General features: G+C 40.0%; 1 long non-coding RNA gene across 1 annotated transcript in view; it reads left to right on the top strand.

Annotated features, from left to right (window-relative positions):
• LOC102783536 (uncharacterized) overlaps window positions 1-15,596 on the top strand; it is a 163,254-nt gene extending 147,658 nt beyond the window's left edge. The window contains exon 3 of the long non-coding RNA XR_436523.2: window positions 15,519-15,596. This is a non-coding gene — a long non-coding RNA (uncharacterized LOC102783536). The remainder of the gene's footprint in view (window positions 1-15,518) is intronic.
• Window positions 15,597-20,330: the final 4,734 nt, after the last annotated feature.

Raw genomic sequence — 20,330 nt, 5'->3', positions numbered from 1 at the left:
GCCAGCTGGTATGTGGGTAAGATCAGACTGTGAACTTTGCATAACTATGCAACTATACGCAGAGGACAAACATCCAGTAAAAATAACTTGGCTTGACTGCAGACTTCGTCTAATGAAGTAATTAAATGAGTTGTGTCGTGAAGAGTTTAGTGCTCATCTGATTTGAAGTCAGGGAAAAAGTTGGGTCGTTGTGGTAGAAGGGTGTTCCTGGGTGTTGGCAGGGCTAGAAATAGAACTCCAAGCTAGGTCCTTACACCCAGAGTATCCATCCAACACCAGCCAGCAAGGCAGGAAGAGGGGCCTTCCTCCAACCCACATTCTAGCTCAGATCTGATTGCAAGGCAAACATGGCATCTCTCCCCAGATCCCTTGGTAAACATTTCCTGAAGCAGGGGAAATGGGAAGACTGTGAAAGGCTAATGATTTAATTATGACAATATTGGAAACAGTTTGTTGATCAGAGCGCAAGTAAGTTAATCATATTGTTACAATGCTTTTCATCTATTAATATAAAATAAAAATAAGTTTTCTTAGGTCTGTGTATTTAGATGACAGAGCAACGTATCTGTCCCATAAATGTAAGGCTTTGTCACTGTCATCTCTCCAAATGAGTCAGAGACCATATCATTAAATGGCCACTTTGGTAGATGGGTTTATGCTTTTATTGTATTGGCAACATCTTGAGGTTAAAAGAGAGGGTTGCTGCTTTAGGTCAGAGCCTTAAAATAGGATAGTCCTCAGAAGCTGTGCCAGGCAGCCAGGAAATGCTTTGATTTTGTCTTCCTCCTTTTTTTGATTTTATAAGAATATTCAATAGAGCCGCTGGATCTGGCGAACAGGTGGCAGAGCTTAGTTTCTCCACACAGTGCTAAAGCAAACTTCCCCAACATATATTTGCATCACAAAAGCTCTGTAACACATGCACAATATTGCTTCTCTTCTTTGTACTGTATAGTGAAAATAAACCCTGTTTTTCTGGTTAAAATTGAAAGTAACGTGAAAAAAGGACATTACAACTTCTTGTTTTAAAGTAACCTTTTTGCAGAATATGTCTATAAAGGCTAGATTAAATGACTCAAGATTTCTGCAGTTCACAAATCTGCAGCGTGCAGTATTAACGTGTGTGTTTGTGAGAACGTGACGCACATTGTGGCTTGGTTCAGTAACCTGAAGCCAGGCTTAAGGGCCCACCTGTCTCTAGCTGTGGACAGATGAGGCCTGGCTGCCAGGAGTTCCATTTATCTCTATTGCTAATGCTAATGCTAATGCTAACATTAGTGCTAACATTAGCTACTGTTCTTGTTTCACTCTGTCAGCCCCATGCCATTCCCTTGGCTTGAGCCAAAAGTGAGACTGATAGCCTACTTATGCTGATGGCTTTGCTACAAATTCATTATATTTGGTCATGGGAATTATTTATGTATTTGCTTATTTGTTAAATTATGTATTGGAAATGACAGTTGTAACTTGCTCCAGCCTGAGGTTATAGTTACTGTATTTCAGGAATTTTGCTTCTTTTTTTTTCGTGAGACATGGTTAAATTTTAGTGATCAATCTTTTTAGCTGTACCAGAGTTGGTTTGATTATCACAGCAGAAGTAACATGGGTTTACTGTAGATAAGAATATTGTAATTGTTATAATGGTCTTAAGTGTCATTTTTAGCAAACTGGCCTATTTTTATATCAAAAGTAAAAGTAAAACTCTCCTAGGCCTACAGTATAAAATAATAACAACAACAACAACAAAAAAGATCTTTGGTTACAATTGCATTATATGAGGAAAATCTGCTGAAATGTAATTAACAGTGCAGCTACACTGTCAGCCTAGTGTTTTAAAAGTAGATCTTTTAATTGGAATGATAAAAAAATTAATTAATAATTAAAAAAAAAAAACAATGCAAAAACATATCTTTGAATGTAAGCTCAACATAGCCGGGGTTAAAAACCTAAGGTCTCATCAGTTTATAGGCAAATTTGATACATTTAGTGTTCGGTGCACCAACATATGCTTTGATTTGCCGAGAAAATGGTTTGCATAGTGAGATCCATGGTTATGTCTAAGAGTGTTACTGTAGCTTGTTCTCTTTTTTTCCCTGTGTAATTACAGCATGTTTTCTTTTGGCAACATGCATCCTGGAATTAGCAAATGAATGTTTTAACCCTGGTGAACTTCTACAGTGTTTTATGCACTCTTCTCCCCATTACATAGCATAGCTTTGGAAATTAACACAGCCGCTAATGACCTTTAGCATCACTGGCAGGTTTTAAGTGTGATCAGTGGGTATATGTTTAAACGTGTTGTCCTGTGCCTCAGGAGATTACAGTAACGATACCAATTAGCCCAATCTCATTAGCCAGCGAAACTCCACTGAGTCACACAAATTAAGGACCTTCTCTAATCTGACAGTCCCAGATGTGAGCCCATGCCCTCTGTGTGTGTATGGGAAAATGTAAAAGAGACAAAGAGTGTGGTCTTTTATTTTAGTGTGAGTTTATGTATGAATGACCTATTTCCAAATGTGTGTGTGTGTGTGTGTGTGTGTGTGTGTGTGTGTGCCTGTGCATGTGGATGACTAACTGTATCTATGTGCAAGAGTATGGGCATGCAACTGTGTAACGCTATAAACTTAATTACATGTCAGGGATCAGACATGTTCTATATGTACAACTTTCCTGCTCGCACACACACACACACACACACACACACACACACAGAACATCATCTAACTTTCATGTGTTTGTTTGGACATATTCACTGCCTTTTGATTAATTTATGAATTCTTGAAAGACGGAGGCTGTGCTCAATCTCAGGTTTTAAAGCTTCATGTTTTGCTCACTGTCTCGCACTCAGCCCTCTCTTTATGTTTGTCTGTTTTTGTCAGCTTAAAACATACGGAAAAATATGACTGAAAAAAAAATCTATTTGAAATATATTGATAACACACACAATATATCCAGTAATAGACAAGGTCAAAAGTCAAAGTGTTTTGTTTTGGGGGTTTTTGTTGGGGGGGTATTTTTGTTGTTTATAATCTCTCCCTCTGTCTCTTTGTTATATAGAAACACTCGCTTATTCTCAAGTCCCACATCTGATTAGTGTCTATTAAAGATCAGAGGGGTGAGGAGGAAGTGACCTGCTGATCTTGATAGTCAGAGCTGTGTTACCTTTGGACGAGGCAGGCCACACAGCTGGCGTGCCTCGTTGCTGTGTTATTAGAGCACCCACAGTTTGGCTTTAAACTAAAGCAAAAATCTATTCTAAAAGGAGAAATCATTTTATAATTGACTAGGAAAATAATGTGTAATTTAATCAGATGCTTTTTTTTTTTTCTTACTCTGGTTTACTAAGTACATTTATTGATTTTTCTTAAGTATAAAGTAGAATTGCCTTGTGCTGTATAAACTGCTCTTAATTGAAAAACAAATAGCAATAAGACTTTTTCCCACAGTGTTTACAGTTATAAATATTAAATTTCAAGAAGTTCTGTGAAAGAATATTGCTTTTTTTTTTGGCTACCTATTGCGGTTTTGCAACTTTTTGACCATCAAGTCTTGTTTTAAATAAGTTCAGTGCTACATCACATGGCAATACTGTCTGACATATTACATTCCGGTGCAAAGAACCTGCATTTTCAGTTACATTTCATGGGAAACATATTTTGTCCTGGGAAGAAGAAATGTAGTAGCATTTAATTTCCTCCAGTGATTTTCAGATATGAAATACTATGAGACTGTAGAATTTCCAATTTGTTTGGTGTTTTTTATTATTTGGGTAAAATGAATTGGTTAGCTTTAAGCAAAGCTCATGATTGGATTTAATATAGTCACTTTCATTATCTTTACCATATTAGAAGCAACCAAGCCGCCCATGTTTCATTGCTCTGATTGAGTGTAGTTCTATCCTGTTGCATCCAGAGGCATTTTGGTCTGTGCTCAATGATAAATGAAACTGAACCGGGAGTTTCCACACTAACTCGCAGCTCTACGTTATTTGGCAATGCCAAAATGTCCATAACTGTTTTAGACGGTTACACGGAAATTTGAACTGATATCATTGTACAAGTATATCGGACATAAAAAGGCTGGTGACATGAGCTTGTCACCATCTTATTTTGATGCTGTTGTAATAGTGTAATAGATCTTGTTTTCTAGCAGACTATAACATAATTTTCAGCATGGCTGGCTAACACAAATACAATACTTATACTTTAATATGCTATTTTAATTATGTTTGTGTTTATTAGTTTCTTACTTATACTCCATATGTCCATATCAATACAACTAGGATGATACAAATGAAAGAATAATGAAATTATGAATGTTATTAAGATCAAACACATAACAGCGCTTGATATTTTCATCGAATAGTTCATTCTGATGATGTGTTTTTTGCTTTTCTTTTTTTTTATGTTACAAGACTATTTCACGTTTACCAATTTAGTATATTCTTAGCATAGTGTTGTTGTGTAATTCACGCTTGAAGAAAGCTTATGCCACACCAGTAAGTCCCACTAATGCCGTTTAACCCTGTGTTTCCCCTTCTCTTATGCTTGGTCTCATTAGGTCAGGATTAACAGGGGATTACTGTAGCCATGGGCTACTTGCTCTTTAACACTAATATCTCGAAGTGATGCTCTATAATTTCATTTTGAACGCCTCAAATGACTTGAAACAGGAGGGGCATCTGGGCCTTGGCAGCTAATCAAAGAAAATAACTCAGGGATGGCTCGGATAGCAGAGCACTTTCCAGTTGCGCCTTCATAGATGCCATGTTTATTTACTATCCTCAGAGGCAGGAAATTAAAGCTGGCATGTTTAGTGTAATTGGTCATTTTGTGTTATTCACATATCATCAGGCCTCTGCAGATTAGCATTACCTGTTATTGCAGACAAATAATTTGTTCGAGCCAAACAACTTGGGATTAAGGGTTTGATTGTGTCTTCTCATTATTTTTTACTCTTTACTTCGCTGTATTTACAGCTTTTCCTGGATGAATATAGAGGATGAGTGAACTCCAGTGTTTACAAGGTGTGTATAAAAGTGTATGCGTCTGTATAAGAGAGATGCATCAAACTGAATTGACAAACACACAGGCCACTCACTTTAAGGGTGTATGACAGTCATGATATCAGATCTGAGAATCCTATGACACACACACACACACACACACACACACACACACACACACACACACACAGAAAGTCTGTCACACAAGCTCAATATCCTGTACTCAGGAATCATTTTAGTGCTGTTGTAGATCCAGCTGCTGCTGCAGCTGTTGCTGGTTGTGCTCTTGTTTTTGGTGAGATCTGTATCTGTAGAGAACAGAGCAACCTCTGCGATCTGTCTATGATTGATCACTGTATTCTGCCATCATAATCTGTCACCTTGTGTGCTTGGCAAAAATCAAAACACTTTGCTTTCAAAATTCTCAAAAATGGAGAACAGTGTACGGAAGTAAATTGGCATCCTTTTGGTTTGTTTGTGTGCCTTGTAACTCTGCCTAACAGCCACTAGGCCGCAAGACAACAGAGGAGTGATTTCAGTTACGTATCTGAAGTCAAGCAGCGATATAACACTGCCTGCCAAAATGACACTCAAGTGAGCTGTAATGACTACATTGTTTTTACTGCCTCTCTCCACCCTTCTTCTAAGCAGCAGGCAAACACACCATCGTAAGCTAGCGGCACACTGAAGTCTGTGTGCTCTGAGAACTTAAGGAGTTTTGAAAGTTAAAAGAGGGCTTTTCTTCTCCCTGATCCTGTTGTGATGTTTCCTTGCCTGTCTTTTGTGTTGGAGTGCACTAGACGATGCTATTATGTTAGAGGTAAAGTAATATGACTGTGACAGGCTTCAGTATCCATTTGAAAAGCGTGTTTGGTAGACAGCCTCGTGTAGTGCAACTCCTTCCTTTAAGAAATGCACTTTTCCCTCATGCACACTTTCAAGAATCTTGTTAAACACAAAAGGAGCAGCACCTGCTTCTGTGGGACGAAGTGGGGGGAAAAAAGGGAAAGGAGAAAATAACTTTCAAAAAAATATTATAAATGTGCTTGCCAGGTATATGAATGTCGACTTGAATTTGGTGCAAAGCCTGAAAGAGTGCAGTTAAAGAGCTTAAAGGCTGACCTTGAAAAGTCTGCCGTCAGAATCGTGTTAGTAGACCTGCTTCTCGCCTGTCAAGGTACGGTAGAATCACAACATTGTTTATTCACTTTGATTTGTCAGAGATGCATGCAAGAGTATTGACAAAAGATCTCTCCTAACTGCACCTCCTGCCTGTATGTACCTTCTATAGTTCCATCTCACCATAAGTGTGCCTGGTGCCATGTGTGCCGCAGTTGTGCCCGCGCCTAGGCTTTTATAGATGTCCCACCCTAATTATGTACCTCTGCTAGTGGCAGTTAGGATAACACTGATGTGCTTTTTTTTAAAGGGTCAGCAACACCCATTAGAATTAGCACCGACACAGGCTGAAGCGTTTGTCATGCGTGTCACACAGTGCTTTCTCTTCAAGCCTTGCCTCCCCCCATGTGCACTCCATCTGGGGGGTTGGCAGTGGTGGTGAAGGGGTTGATGGGGGGTGCTGTCCATACGGGGGCTGTGGTACTCTCAGTGTGGCACATCAAACTCTATAAAGGGAATCATTTATGTGCCACTCCCTATTACTGAACAGCATGGAGACAGCTAATGAGGGCCAAGGCAAAAGGAATATATCCACCACTTTGCTGTTAGACAGACACTGGCAGGGAAAGAAAACCAAGAGTCTTCGGGGAATCATTGTTTTCAGGAAAAAAAAGGAAAGAACAAAAGGAATGTGTGTGTGTGCGTGTGTGTGTATGTATGTGTTTTTCTCAGACCCACTTTATCCATCAGTTTATTTATTTATTTCTTTACCCACTAGCATTGTACTTAAGCTACAGTAACAGCTTGAGGCGAGGAGTCTGCAAAACACACATCGTTTTGCGTGTGCTGCGTGTGCATTTTTTTCTCTCCCGCCATTGAATTTATGATTGGCAATGATAAAAGTAAGTATCTGAGTGTTAATGTGTAAATAAATGTATCCCTGGATGTGCGTGCGTGCGCTAATGGACACCGAGGTATAATCATGTATGTTTGCAGTGCGTGTGTATATGCGCACATGTACGTGTACGTGAATCCACACGTGCACAAAGGGGTCTAGTGGTGCTGATAAAAAGGTAGCTGTGACATTTCCAATTTGCCATGCACCAGCCCACTCCATTTTCTTCCCTGCTGCCTCTTACATGGTAGAGTAAGCCTCTAGGATTGACAATAATTACAGCCTGCATAAAATGAAGAGGGTAATATGAACACAGCTTTGCCATAATTGCCTTTTCATTATTTGCTAACAGTGAGCTATTCAGTCATAAGAAAGAGATTGCATAGTAATTGGCTGACAATGGGAGGCTGAGGCTCTGTTCAGAGGCTGTGGTAATTTTTGTGTTGCTGTGAAGGTTTTTTGAGGGGCTTTTTTTTATTAAAAATCTGAAGCATTAAACTGTAATTTAAAACTACAATTTCCAGCATGAATGAAAATCTGGGTATTAACATGAGCTCCTATTTAGAGTGGAACATCCTATTAGCAGTATTAGCACTATTTGGTAACTTTCCATATGGGCCGCCTCTCAGCCCAAATGGGATTTGAGACAGCTTTGTTTCCCTCTCAGTCAGTCTCACACGTCAACAACACAACATTGTTTACACTGGTGGGAAATTCTTGTGTAAGGTGTGTATATGCCTGTGTTTGTGGCAATTGAGGGTCAGGAAAAAGTTTGACAATCTCTGACATGCACATAAACACACTCAAACAGAATAATGATACGTTTTATGTCTCCGCATTACATAAGCTCGCACACACACACACACCTCATCACATGATATACACACCATACTTTTGAGGAACAAGTGGACCACAATAGCTCTTCTGTTAATACGAGCAGCATTCTTTTGCACCCGGGGAGAAAAAGGGGTATTACATAGGCTGTATGTCTGTTATTTTTTTCACATCAGTCCATGTCATATATTACATCATAATGGATTTGCTGTATTGTGAAGAGAGTCATAATGTTAATTTGGCTGAACAGGATTTTGAGGTTATGCCTGGGTCTCTTGAGATGCTGTTACTAATTTCAAGGACGGTGAAAATAGGCAATCGGGTCTTTGTCCCTTTTTTATGTGTCTGTGTGCATGCTGCACCAGTGATCCTTTGTCACGGAGAATCCAGGTCATCTCGGAGTGTTTCATTGCTTTTTATGATAACACATTTTGATAAATTGTATTTAATGATGGAGTGTGTTCCGAATAAGTTGGGTTGTTTTTTTTGTTTTTTTTTATGAGGGGGTGGGGGTTAATATAATAATTAAAAATTATATTAAGCAATCTCCTTAATCCCATCCAGTTGTATTGCTTACTGATGATGCTGTATCAGTTAACCTCCCTGCTCAGAGAACAGAAAAGTTGCAAAATTAGCAAAGACATAACGAGTGGGAAGAGAGAGAGAGAAAATAAGGATCTGTTTGGTATTGGATCTGAAAGTCTTTCATGTGAAATAATTTTTTGTTTCCAAGCCAGGTCAAACAACCTGGTCTTTATTACCACTCCTGGTTGGCACAGGACAGCTCAACACCAACCCCACCCCATTTTTATCGTTATCTGCGTTTTCTCTCCAGACCTTATACCTCACTGTAGCTAACAAACCATCCAGCCAATCAATATTTATCTTATAGAGTGTGCTGCTCCTCAGTAGCCATAATCGTTTAGCTCAAGTGCTTGCATGAGTGAGAAATAAATTACATTTACAGTGCTATCGTTGAGGGCCTGATGTTTCACAGGCATTAGCGGATATTTAGAGATGGCCGAACGTGGTAGGACATTAAAGAACAAGCCTGAAGGAGATTAAATAGATGAGCAAACAACAGACCAAGCAGATGTAGAGAGTAAGTGGAGGTTAATATGATTGCCGATGTGAAGAATTATCCATCTCAGTCATCTATGTTAATACTGACTCTGAAGTTGCTATTTCACTTAAAAATGATCAAGTTAATGAACTAAGGATGTTGTCCTGCCTATTCAGCTTCCAGAATACTACCTAAATGTAATGTAAATGTAACTCAATTCTAATGTTTCAAGTACCTAAGTACTTTTAGAGACATTTTTCTTTATTATTCTTGGTTTTAATAGCTTATAAAATGATTGCTACAGGAGATTTTTTTCAAACAAGGAACGTTGGAGCTAAAAAAAAATGAGAGTAGGCAATTTTTGGTGGACTTCGATGACCTGAGTATTAGAGGCAAACATATTCTCTTGGAACTGTTTGGTTAGTAACGCCAATAACTTTCTGTGTCCATCTACTTGGCCTGCAGTCTCAGCTCGATTCTGTGTTAGTTTAGAGCCATGGCACTCCAGCCAGCCAGGGGCTTAATGTGTTTGAGGTGCAAGTTGGTGTCATAAATATCTAACACAACGGGGTTGCTGCTCTTATTAGTAATTAGCTCCTACCAAAACTGATTGGTATGGGTTCCTCCGCTCATCCCTTTTAATGTTTAAACATTTACTTTGTGCTTGAAGGATTTGTTTGTATATATCTTGTGTGTGATGAGCGCTTTTCAAGTAATTGGCTCCTAGGGGACAACACTTTCTAACAGTTATAGAATAATTACAGCCCTATGAAATGTTAAACTGCCCTGACTGTCTTTTCGCAGGGGCTTAATTGCGTGCAACAAGTAAGGCAGGCTTTTCATTTTGTTCCATCACAGGAATGGACTGAACTCTCATGGAAACACACAGAAATTTTGTCGAGTTGTAAATAGCTTCTCATATGGTAATTTTGTAGGACACCAAAGCAGTTTGAAAGGCGTAGCTCTCATTGAAAGCGATGTTGGTAGCTTGCTTTTTTATGTTATGGAAAGGCGAAAGCAAGGGCTCGTCTGTGTTTTTATGCTCTAATGGACTTTTGCATATATTCATTAGAACAGAGTCTTTAAAGGAGGAAAGGCAGCATCAAAAATACCTAAAATGAATGGGCTTTGCAATCTGTGGATGTATAGCTGAGTAAGGTGTGATTATATCTGTCCATCAATAACATTTTATCTAGCACACATATGTAGCACACATGCTCTTCCACATCATAACCTTAAACAGAGTTCAACTTTATTTAAAAAAAAATGTTTAATAAACAAATACTAGTGTATTATCAGTTCTGTTTTAATTAATTGCATGTGAACTTTAAAAATGTGACATGAATGCAAATTAAAATTTTGTATTTTCAATTTTACTCTCATACTTTGGCTAAATACTATATATGTGGTGTCATACTGTTTGTTCAGAATGAAGGAAGAAGGTTAAATACGTTTTCCTGGAATTACCATGATGGTTATTCAGCCCAACAGACAAATGCTGTGCTTTTTTCAAACCCCGAGGGTGCAATAGGTCAGCCTGTAGGTGCCCATAGGTGATATTTTCACACTTGCATGAAGTGGAGATTATTCAGATAAGCTGTTGGGTCGTAGAAACAATGAATATGAATCGACCCATATATTTTCATGCAGTATATTGTGTGATCGTCCATTCTTTGCATTTCATATGAATATACTAGCATACTTTAAAGCTTGTATTGTGGCTGTACAGTTTATGTATATTTTAGCATTGCTTGGACAGCAATCCATAAAACTTGTATTTACCAAAAATATTTTTTCTTACTGCACATATGCACAGTCATGCAGTTGCTGAGCATGTTGTCACCATCTATGATAGTTTACTTTTTTATATACTGGCTGTCACTCAAAATGCCAATTATTTGTGGTTTTGTGTGTGCTTGGTTTTTCCTACTGTATGCTGAAATAGTGTTTTTTATTGGTTTTGATCCAGTGGGTTTTCTGGCTAAATGCACCATTGATTTAAGAGGAGTTGATGGGGGTTGTGGTTTGCATGCCTCACATTCCTCCCTAAAACATATTACTGCTTCAGGCCTTGCTGCCGAGGTGATACAGGTTTTGCTAGATACAAATAAAAGTATTTGGATAAAGTGGGACCTTCCTGTATGCTCTTCATCTCATCGTATCTTCCTGCTTTTTAGGATGCCCTGATATGCTGAGGTAAGTGTTGGATTAGGTTTCGCTTACAGGTATCTGTCGGCTCTCACCCTCTAATAGCACAATGTGACTAACACCGTTCCCCTTTCCTTTCCCCAGCTGGATTGCCAAGGTAATATGTCATATTCAAGTGAACTGCACTAGGCTCGGTTTGGCAGTGCTGGCATGCATTGTGCCCAGTGGGCCCTTTGTAAATAAAATGTTATTACACGCCTGGATATTTCATGCCCTGCGTGAACATAGGGCTCAGTGGTGCCATACTTCCAAGAGATCACACGCAGATGTTAATCAGAGATTAACACACACTCAGCACAGGACTCAATCAGACTCTCAATTGCCATGCTTCCTAAAACACTGATTAAGAGAGGAGCCTACCATGCAGAGCTCTTCTGTAGGTTTTTATGCAAAGATCTTAGCTGCTTATAATTATTTTTCTAATTAGTGGGTAGGAGTATGATGCAGTGAGTTATGCGCTGTATTGATGCAGCTGGAATGTTCTGGGGCAAATTTTGTGTGTTTAATTTTATCCACTTGTTTAATTATAGAGGCATGTGAAAGGAAGCTTTCACTATTCTGTTAGCCATTTTCAAAGAAATACATCATCAGATTAAAACCTTTATCTGTACAAGTCTGGTGGTTATAGTTCCTCATTACTTGACTTGATAGTCAATGTCTCCAGAAAAGGAGGAATGCAGACAGTATTACAAGTTTTTGTACTTTCACCAAGTAGTCATGGCAAGACAGGACATCCAGATGTGGGCTGCAAAGCCCTCCAGATCGCTCTTGGTTTGGGGAAGTTTGCAGTGACTGATTTAATCTAGCTGAACCTAGCCAATAGATAAACAACAAAATATTTTACTTTTGATAACATTTAAGTTCAGGTGTCCTTTGGGGAATTAGGTATAGTGCATATAGTGTTTAGAGTTCAATCTCAATGTGTGCTTGTAAGCCAGTGTATATTTGGAGATCCCATGGTAGCAGTGATGAATTTGGGAGATAGTGCTTACAGCCTGTGCCTGCTAGACTGAGCCCTATGATCCAGAGGGGAAGAAACACAGCCCATGGCTAAACAAATCCTCCTTTGTTTTGGGGTGTGCTGAGTGATCTCCATTGAGAGGAGGGGATGGGTAAACAGTGCTAGCTCTATAGAGCTACACATTGTAAACACACAGCGCTCATTAACTATAATGAGATGTTATGAGGAACCCTTGAGCTCATTGTGTGGCTTCTACAGAAGAACCTGCCTGCTATTGTTGTTGTTTTTGTTTATGCAAAGCAAATCATGGCTTTAGGTAGAAGAATAAAAAAAACACTGCACATTCCTCACACAGTTTTCACCCACTAATCATCAACGGCAAGGGAGATGGTTTAGAAACATTTTTTTCTTACCTTCCATGCCCCATGTTTGCCCTACCTTTCAAGTGATGTTTTCTGCTTTTGTGCCGGTCTGGATGTTTAAATCAAGTGTTAGCAAATGTTTCCTTGGCCTTCCAAGAGGTGGTACTCCCACTTACTTGGTGTGGTCTTATATAGCTCTGTAACTAACAGCATCTTCTCCTTTCTATAAAGCTTGTGTTTTAATTAAATTGGCACTAGACTCACTCTAGGTTAGTATGACCTTTCTCTTGGTTTCACCCACATTGCCATTCCAGACCTGCCCACTTATCTACTCCCTTAAAAACTGAAGACCTAGTTTGCCATGTGGATGTGTGCTTACAGCGCTACCAAATTGTCTTCATGTGTCATTAAAGCAACCAACCTCCGTGCAGCACTGCTCGAGCCTACTTACTTTCGAGCCTAATTACAAATGTGCCAGTGGTTGCTGGCAAAAGTAGCGGGGAGGGTTGGAGTCTAACATGCATGGCTAGCATAGTCTCTTTGACGACAATGAGTGGCTTCACCTTGGCTGTTAATTGCCCCCCACCCGGGTCCCTGGTTCCCAGTTGCTGGTTCTTCTCTTTCCTTTTCTTCCCTTTTCGTTTCCCCGCTGATTGGGAGCGATCTGAATCGGCTGACAGTTGGCTGAGATTTCTCAGCCACATGCAGCCTGACACCCCTAATTAGATGCTCCTATATGGCGGTTTACATTAGACAAACATTTGTGCAGGCCACGGGAGATGCCAGCTTTTGTTTGGAGAGCTCCTTGCACACACGCGCACATCCATACACACACACACGCACACACACACATATATATGTACACACACACACAGAAATCTTGCTAGAGAAACGAGCAAGCTTGCTCATTTGTGCTTGTTTCCAGAATTTGTGTGTGTTGTGTGTCTGTCTGAACCGTAGCATGGATTTTGATAACTATGCAGATAATGAATTTTAAATCCTATCTCAGAGATGGCACATTGGTGAGAAACCCTTAAAGTTAATTTGCTTCCTGAAAATCATTAACATATTCTTAGTTATTGGCATAAAGGCTGCTCAGAATCTTCTCTGGTTGTTTTTATTTTGTGACTACAGCTTGCCAGCAACAGCGTGTGGATTCACAGCTACTGTCTGCCCTTTTCTTTTGCCGTAGAGATGTTCACTTGATAAGCATCCTGCAACTATATGCTTAATGCAAGTGCCGACATATTTCCATCAGGCCTGCCTTTTAATTTTCCGAATAAAAGGCACCCCTTCACACCCCTTCCAGTTATCAGCTCCACGATCGCTGGCCCATTCAAAGCCAACAAACCAGGTTTCAAATGGCCTGTTCTGTCTGTGACAAGATGTAGCTCATTTCCCTCACAGACCCACAGCAAGGTCACCAGTCTTTTAGATTCATTCTGTGGGAGGAAGAAAGAGAGGAGGGAAAGGGGAGGGAGCAGCAGAACAAGGCCTTGTCCTCTGCCTGGAGGTCATTCCAAAAGCCACTCATCATATTCAGCTGGATAAGGGAATTGGATAGATAAGTGTGTGTGTCTATGAGTGAGTGAGTGTGCGTGTGTGTCTGTCACACTAATACATATATTGTATAATATATATGTATATATCTGTGGATGTGTGTTTGTTTTTTGTTCTGTGAGGCTACTTTAAGCCACAGATACTATGTGAATGTCTATAGGTATTGAAATGTGCAGGTGTGTGTGTGTCTGTGTGTATTGTAAATCTGATGGAGAGGTACTACATCATTACCATATCCTCACCGTTGGCTATTCTAGGGGATTTTCTGTAATAAGAGGGCCTTTGTACTTTTGCCTGTCCTCTTGTGTGACTGCTGGGCTTGTCAGCCTGATAGTTTAATCAGCCAACCTGTCATAACCAGTGCTGGAGTGGGACTTTGCCCTGTAAATGCAGATTTATATCTAAGTTACATCATTGAATTACATTTTCTGTCTAAATAGCACAGAAGCTGGTTGAGGGATGTAATAATGCTAATCTACATACAGCCCTGGGTGGATAATCACATCTAATAAGTGGGACTCACGCCCCTATTAGCAGGGAAACGATGGGGGGAGGACGGAGAACAATTCAAGGAGTCAGCTGTGCTTGCTAATTATCGCTTTGCAGTCCTGATGTGTGTTTTCTGAGTACTGTTGTGACATGTGAATGCGTGGATTTAAATTCCACTGCGTTTGCAAGCAGGTCTTCTTGCCATGCAGATGTTTGTAAATCCACCAGGCTGTTTTTGATCACTGACTGTGTTTACAGAAAGTTATCTGAGGTTACACGCATTTCATGTGAAAGATGCACTTTTATCCTACTTATATTGGGTTTCCTTAAATAGGCCTACACATAATACATGTTTCTGTCTTATACTGTCCTTCGTAGTTTTGTACAAGTCACTCTGCAAAGTGCATGCTGCTCCGTAAATGCATGGTGAAACCACATTAGCTTCTTGTGTGTAAAGCCTTGTTCACAATCTTATTTTTCTTTCGCTTTTGCTCAGTATGACAGGAAGGCACGAAAGAAAAGAGAGGGAAAGTCTTTTAGTTTGAGGTTTCTGGGTTTGGGTCCAAATCCACTGTGGTTTGGCTAAATTATAAGCGTACATGCTTAATAACTAGTCTAACCAGGGCCTGCCAGAGGCTGCATCCCCAAAATAAGCCCTGACACATAAAAAATGCCATCTGCTTTGAATGATGGCAGGGCCTGGTCACAGCATCTTCTCCTTGTGTGGGTGGAGGCCCTGAGGTGACAAACTCAACACTTCTCTTCCTTAATCTGCCTGTTCCTCTGACCCCCGGCACTACCCTGTGCCGTGGCCCTCTGGGCACTATTATCCAAAACTAAGGTCTTGTGTCAGGCTGGACCCTGTAGCCATGTGTTCTCTCACCTCACATCAAAGCGTGATTAGTGACAAATAATAAGGTGAGATTTGTTGAAGTTAGAGCAAGTCATCACACATTTTTGTTTAGATTTTAGGAGTGTCTTTTTTTCAGAGGTAACCACGCTCCTCTCTGCTCCCCTAGGTGGAGCTGCTGTGAGTAGACAAAGATGTTCATCTCTCTGATGCACCCCCTCCTGCGCCTCTTTAGATAGCAGGTTGATCGTTACAGCTCAGACGGTAATCAAAACATTGTTTCAGGTAATACCTTTTTCTTTTTACACAAGTCACAAATGTTCTGCAGGAATGACTTGCATAGCAATGCACTTTTTTGCACTTAGAATAATATAAGGAGATCCTATGTAACCTTTGCTGTGAAGTTACTCTGCTTTATCTCGTTGACATTTAATTTGCACACCAGACATCATTCTACATTAATAAAAGTATGGTATGAAATGAATGAGTCATTAGGCATTTATAATTTTCCACCTTACTTATTAAAAGTAGATCACATGCAAACGTTGACTATTAATTGCTGAACAAGTATTTCGAACAGACCTCTTTATAACTGCTGCATTTGATTCCTCATAAATAACTGATTGCTGTGTTAAATGAAGATATTTCCGCCTATACCAAAAACCATTTCCTCACATATTACCCCTCTTGTGTGGGGAAAGAGAAAAAGAGCAGGAACTGAAAACAACAGGTTATGACACTTAACACAGCCCTGTGCAGAGCCTTATTTTAAAATGACATGTTTGGGTGAAATTCACAAAGACATTATCATCATCTCCCTTAACTGTGCAATCTTGGGACTCTTGTGTGTACTGCTGGCTGTTGTTAGCCAAGCGGTTAAATGAACGTTGTTTTACCCTGATTGAACTGTCTGCACAGCACGGAGCAGTAAGGCCGTTCAGCCAGCCTATTTAGAGGGGAGGCTGAACCTGTCTCGCTGTCGCTGCACGCCAAAGTATTACCTTCCTAACTGGAGACTCCTGTTTCACCAGAGAGCTATCACATTTCATAACATGAAAAAATAACACTTTAGCAGGGGGTCAGGTGGGGAAATGGCACCTCTAAATGAGGGTTAAGGCCATATCATTGTCTTCTCTGGCAGAGCCACCCCCGCCTCCAATAATTCTGCTGACCTTCGGTGCCATGCGGCTGGTTCGACATGGAAGGGTGAGCTGCCGGGGAGACGATCCTTTTCACGCAGCCCGTTCCCCTCAAAATGGCTTTTTCTTCTCCCAGACAATCATCTGATACGGAGGCTGAATGAAATCACAGATTACATAAGAAAGGTCCTCTCTCTGCCGCCGATAAGGGCTGCACCTGAAGTGACTGCTCTCAACGCTTTCCTCTCATCTTCTTCGTCCTCATCTTCCTTCCTCTCTATACTTATCTGCTCTTTTTTGCTCTCCACCTTTCTGTGCTCTGCACTTTTGCTTTTAAACTCAAGCTCCTGATTTCTAATACGTCAATTGCCGTATGCAGAGAAGATTAATATGTAAATGTCTGTTCGCTTTTTAATTATACGAGATTAACTGCATTGTGGTATAATGCTTGAGTGAGCTGCTGAAATGAACGTAGTCTATTGCCATTTCTCAGTAATGTAAAGTAGCGTAATGTTTATTTTTTTCTCATACCTTCTAACCTAATGTTTCCACTTTTATACCTTCTTCCTGTAATAAAAGGACATCACCAGAAAAAATATTTCCCCTTTGCGGCACATGTGGAATTGAACTAAGTATTAAATAAAGAATGATATCCATTATACATTTGAGGATGAAAAATAATACTTTATTTCCCTTGTGTACATACACTATATATGAGAAGAGAGAACAGTTCTATTGATCTTGGGTTTCATTAGGTGAAAATGCCTCCCTCGGTGTACAAGTGCAACTTTTCAAGCGCACTGGAATCTGGATAAACCTATAAGAGGGACACTCTGAAAATATATCCCCACCACCTGAGATTTTCTTCAAATTAGGCCCAAGGAATGTAAATGAAGTGGCATCTGTGATGAAGGGATTGCAATAGATTCACAGGCATCGGCAGCAATGGGGGCTGCTAGACAGAGCTTAATCAAACACATGCACACACAGGCTTTCTCTCTCTCTCTCTCTCTCACACACACACACGCACACACACACAAACACACTCGTGCTCATGCGCACAGACGTTTAATAGTGTGAAAAGTGTGGGGACAGATGGTTAGTGCCAAATTGAGGCTCATTTCAATCTGTTTTGACTCAGTGCAACAGACAGAGAGCAGAGCGCCACACTGTGGACTGGAGGGATATTGGAGTGTGTTGAATTTGGCGATCTTTTTTTAAAAGCGCTCATCAAATTGCCTTATCAATATGTAACAGCTCTTTGTCTTACAGAGGCAATCGTGAAGCTGCAGTTTAACCCTTAACACACGCGCACGCGCATTGTTATCCAGATTTGTCTCTCATTCCCAGCACTTCTCTCCATCTCGCTCTTTTTTTATTCTTACGGTTGACGCAGATATGGGGCTGGAGGGTTGAGACTAGGTTTAAATCAGCAATCAGTAATTAAACTTGAACATGGACCTGATGGTTTTCCTTCATGTCCCGGGGATCTACTCAGTAAAATTAAATATTTTAGCGCTGGGGGGTAGTGGGGGTGGATGTGTCACTAAATCCATCAGGAATGGAAATGGGCTTAGAGCTGTTGCATAGATTATCCAAATGCAGTTTTGTCTCTAGTTTTTTAATATTGTCTTGCTTTAAATTAATGTTAATAATAATCTTTAAAACGAAAATGAAAATATTACAATAGATTAGCATAGATTAAAACACACCAGTGCAATGGGTATATGACTGAGAGCTATGCGATCACAGAACCATAAGTGGGAAGTATGGATAAGAAAAATATTTGTGATACTACTGCAAGCAAAGGAACATTTTTACAATGTTGTTTGGGGGGTGGTAGCACTAGTTGTTGCAGTTTTCCTTGTTGTGATTAATCGGATATATTTACATCACAATCTTGAAAGACTTATTCATGCACAGAGTTTCTGGTATCAAGTGTTTGTGAGATAAGAGGAGGAAGCCAGGTCTTGTCAATGGCTGTACTTATCTTGAGAAGAAGTGAGAGGCAGATTGCATTTCAATCCACATGTATTATCTTAGACGCTTTGAGGTATTTTGTATAAGAGCAACTTAGCTACTTAAGAATGCTTTCAGTGTTCATCTGGGGATGCACTTCAGAAAGTTTTCTGAAAACAAACATCTGCATGGATTAAAAAATTAAAAGATTTCTTGGGAGAAGTGACCTGAATATATAATCTACAGACAATACTCCCCAACAATTTCATTTATTTACCGGCAACACAAGAGTCTGATTGGCTCCTATAAATACAAATTGTAAACTATTTTACAAAGCAATGGCAGTTGCACAGTTCCAACCCTCTTCCATATAGCTTAAGGTTTCACTTTTCTTTACTCTTTGTGTAAAAATGTTTAAATCAGGAGTTGTTATCTTAAGCAGCTCTTCCTGATTACAGAATGAGTTTGTGAAACTCTTTCCAACTTATTTAGTCTGATTTGTTTATCTCTGAGTAAAGGGGTAATTTTTCAGATAAGTATTCCCCTGTTGAAATCCTCTTTAATTCATTGGTTAAAAAGCACAAAGGAATGCAGAGGGCTCTAATGCCGGGACAAACCCGGGCGACGGCAGAGTGCACATCCAAGACAATCCCAGTGCTACCTGTGCCATGAAGATTAGACCATTGTGTGGGGGGAATGTTATCGTCTGCGTGCCAAGCTCCAACTGCACTGTAAAAGTCGCCAGTAAGGTGCTTAAGATATGCAGTTTTGTCCCTGGATTTATTGATACTGTTGCAAGAAAAAAGGTGACCTGGTATCTTGGATATAGTCTTCAGTAGAGCCCCGTTGTGGCTTTTATGCTCACATATATATTTTTACTCCTCCTCAGCAATGTTTAGGGACACTATCATATTCAGCAAAGGCCTGACACTGTTCGCTGGTAAAATTTTATCTGTATTCTACAGAGATCAAGAGCCTCAGCTCGGTGCTTTGCAAGTTGACTACTGCTGCCAGGGGAAGTGCAGGGCTCAGGGAACCATGAACATCCCTTAGCCCCCCCACCCATTTAGTCCCTGAAACTACTAAACCTCATCTGACTGCCACCAGCACTACTTCCTCGACTGAGTCATACCACAGTAAAGCTGTGTGAACTAACAAAAAAAAACAAAATCGAGTTAAAAGACTTTGAGCTTACTATGTAAAAACACAGCAACCTAAAAGTAATGGCTTGCGGGACTATGAAAAAGTATTACGATCATATAACAATAGTCATATATTACAAACAAACCTTATTAAAAAGACAAATAACCATGCAATGAACATAGAGGCTTGGAGCCATCTGTAGACCACTGAGTGGACTCTAAACGCCACAGCCCCTGAGGCTGCTGGGACTGGTGAGAGCAATAAACAAATGAAGAGAATAGGAGTGGAGTGGCAGAACGCTGTGTATCAGAGCTCTGCTGTGTCGGCACTCTGATTTCGTTTGTGCTATTACATAATTAAATTTGGACTTGGATCATGCTTTTTAAGAGATTATGTGAGCATATGTTGCTTGAACATGTGCCAGCCTGTGAAATGGGCTTCCTTTCATGAGTACGGTATTAGGTTTAGAGAGTTTATTGAAAATCAGAATTAGTTTGGTGCCAGCAGTTAATGAATTGATGTTATGATCTCGGTCCAAGTGATGCTATTGCGCTATAACTTAGACTTGACATCAAAATAAAGGAGAGAGAAGCCTTCTAAACAAATATTGTAAATTAAGATTATTTTACTTTGTTCTTGTAAAGACGTTTATATACTTCAAATACAGTGTGCTACGGAAAGTGCGCTACTGGGTCTGTGCATTTATTTATCATTTGATGTTAAGTGTGTGTGTGTTATGG

The sequence above is a fragment of the Neolamprologus brichardi genome, chromosome 1, assembly GCF_056152115.1.
Source record: "Neolamprologus brichardi isolate AB-2024 chromosome 1, ASM5615211v1, whole genome shotgun sequence".
In the NCBI taxonomy this organism is placed as follows: domain Eukaryota; kingdom Metazoa; phylum Chordata; class Actinopteri; order Cichliformes; family Cichlidae; genus Neolamprologus; species Neolamprologus brichardi.
This window is presented reverse-complemented; position numbering and strand designations above follow the sequence as displayed.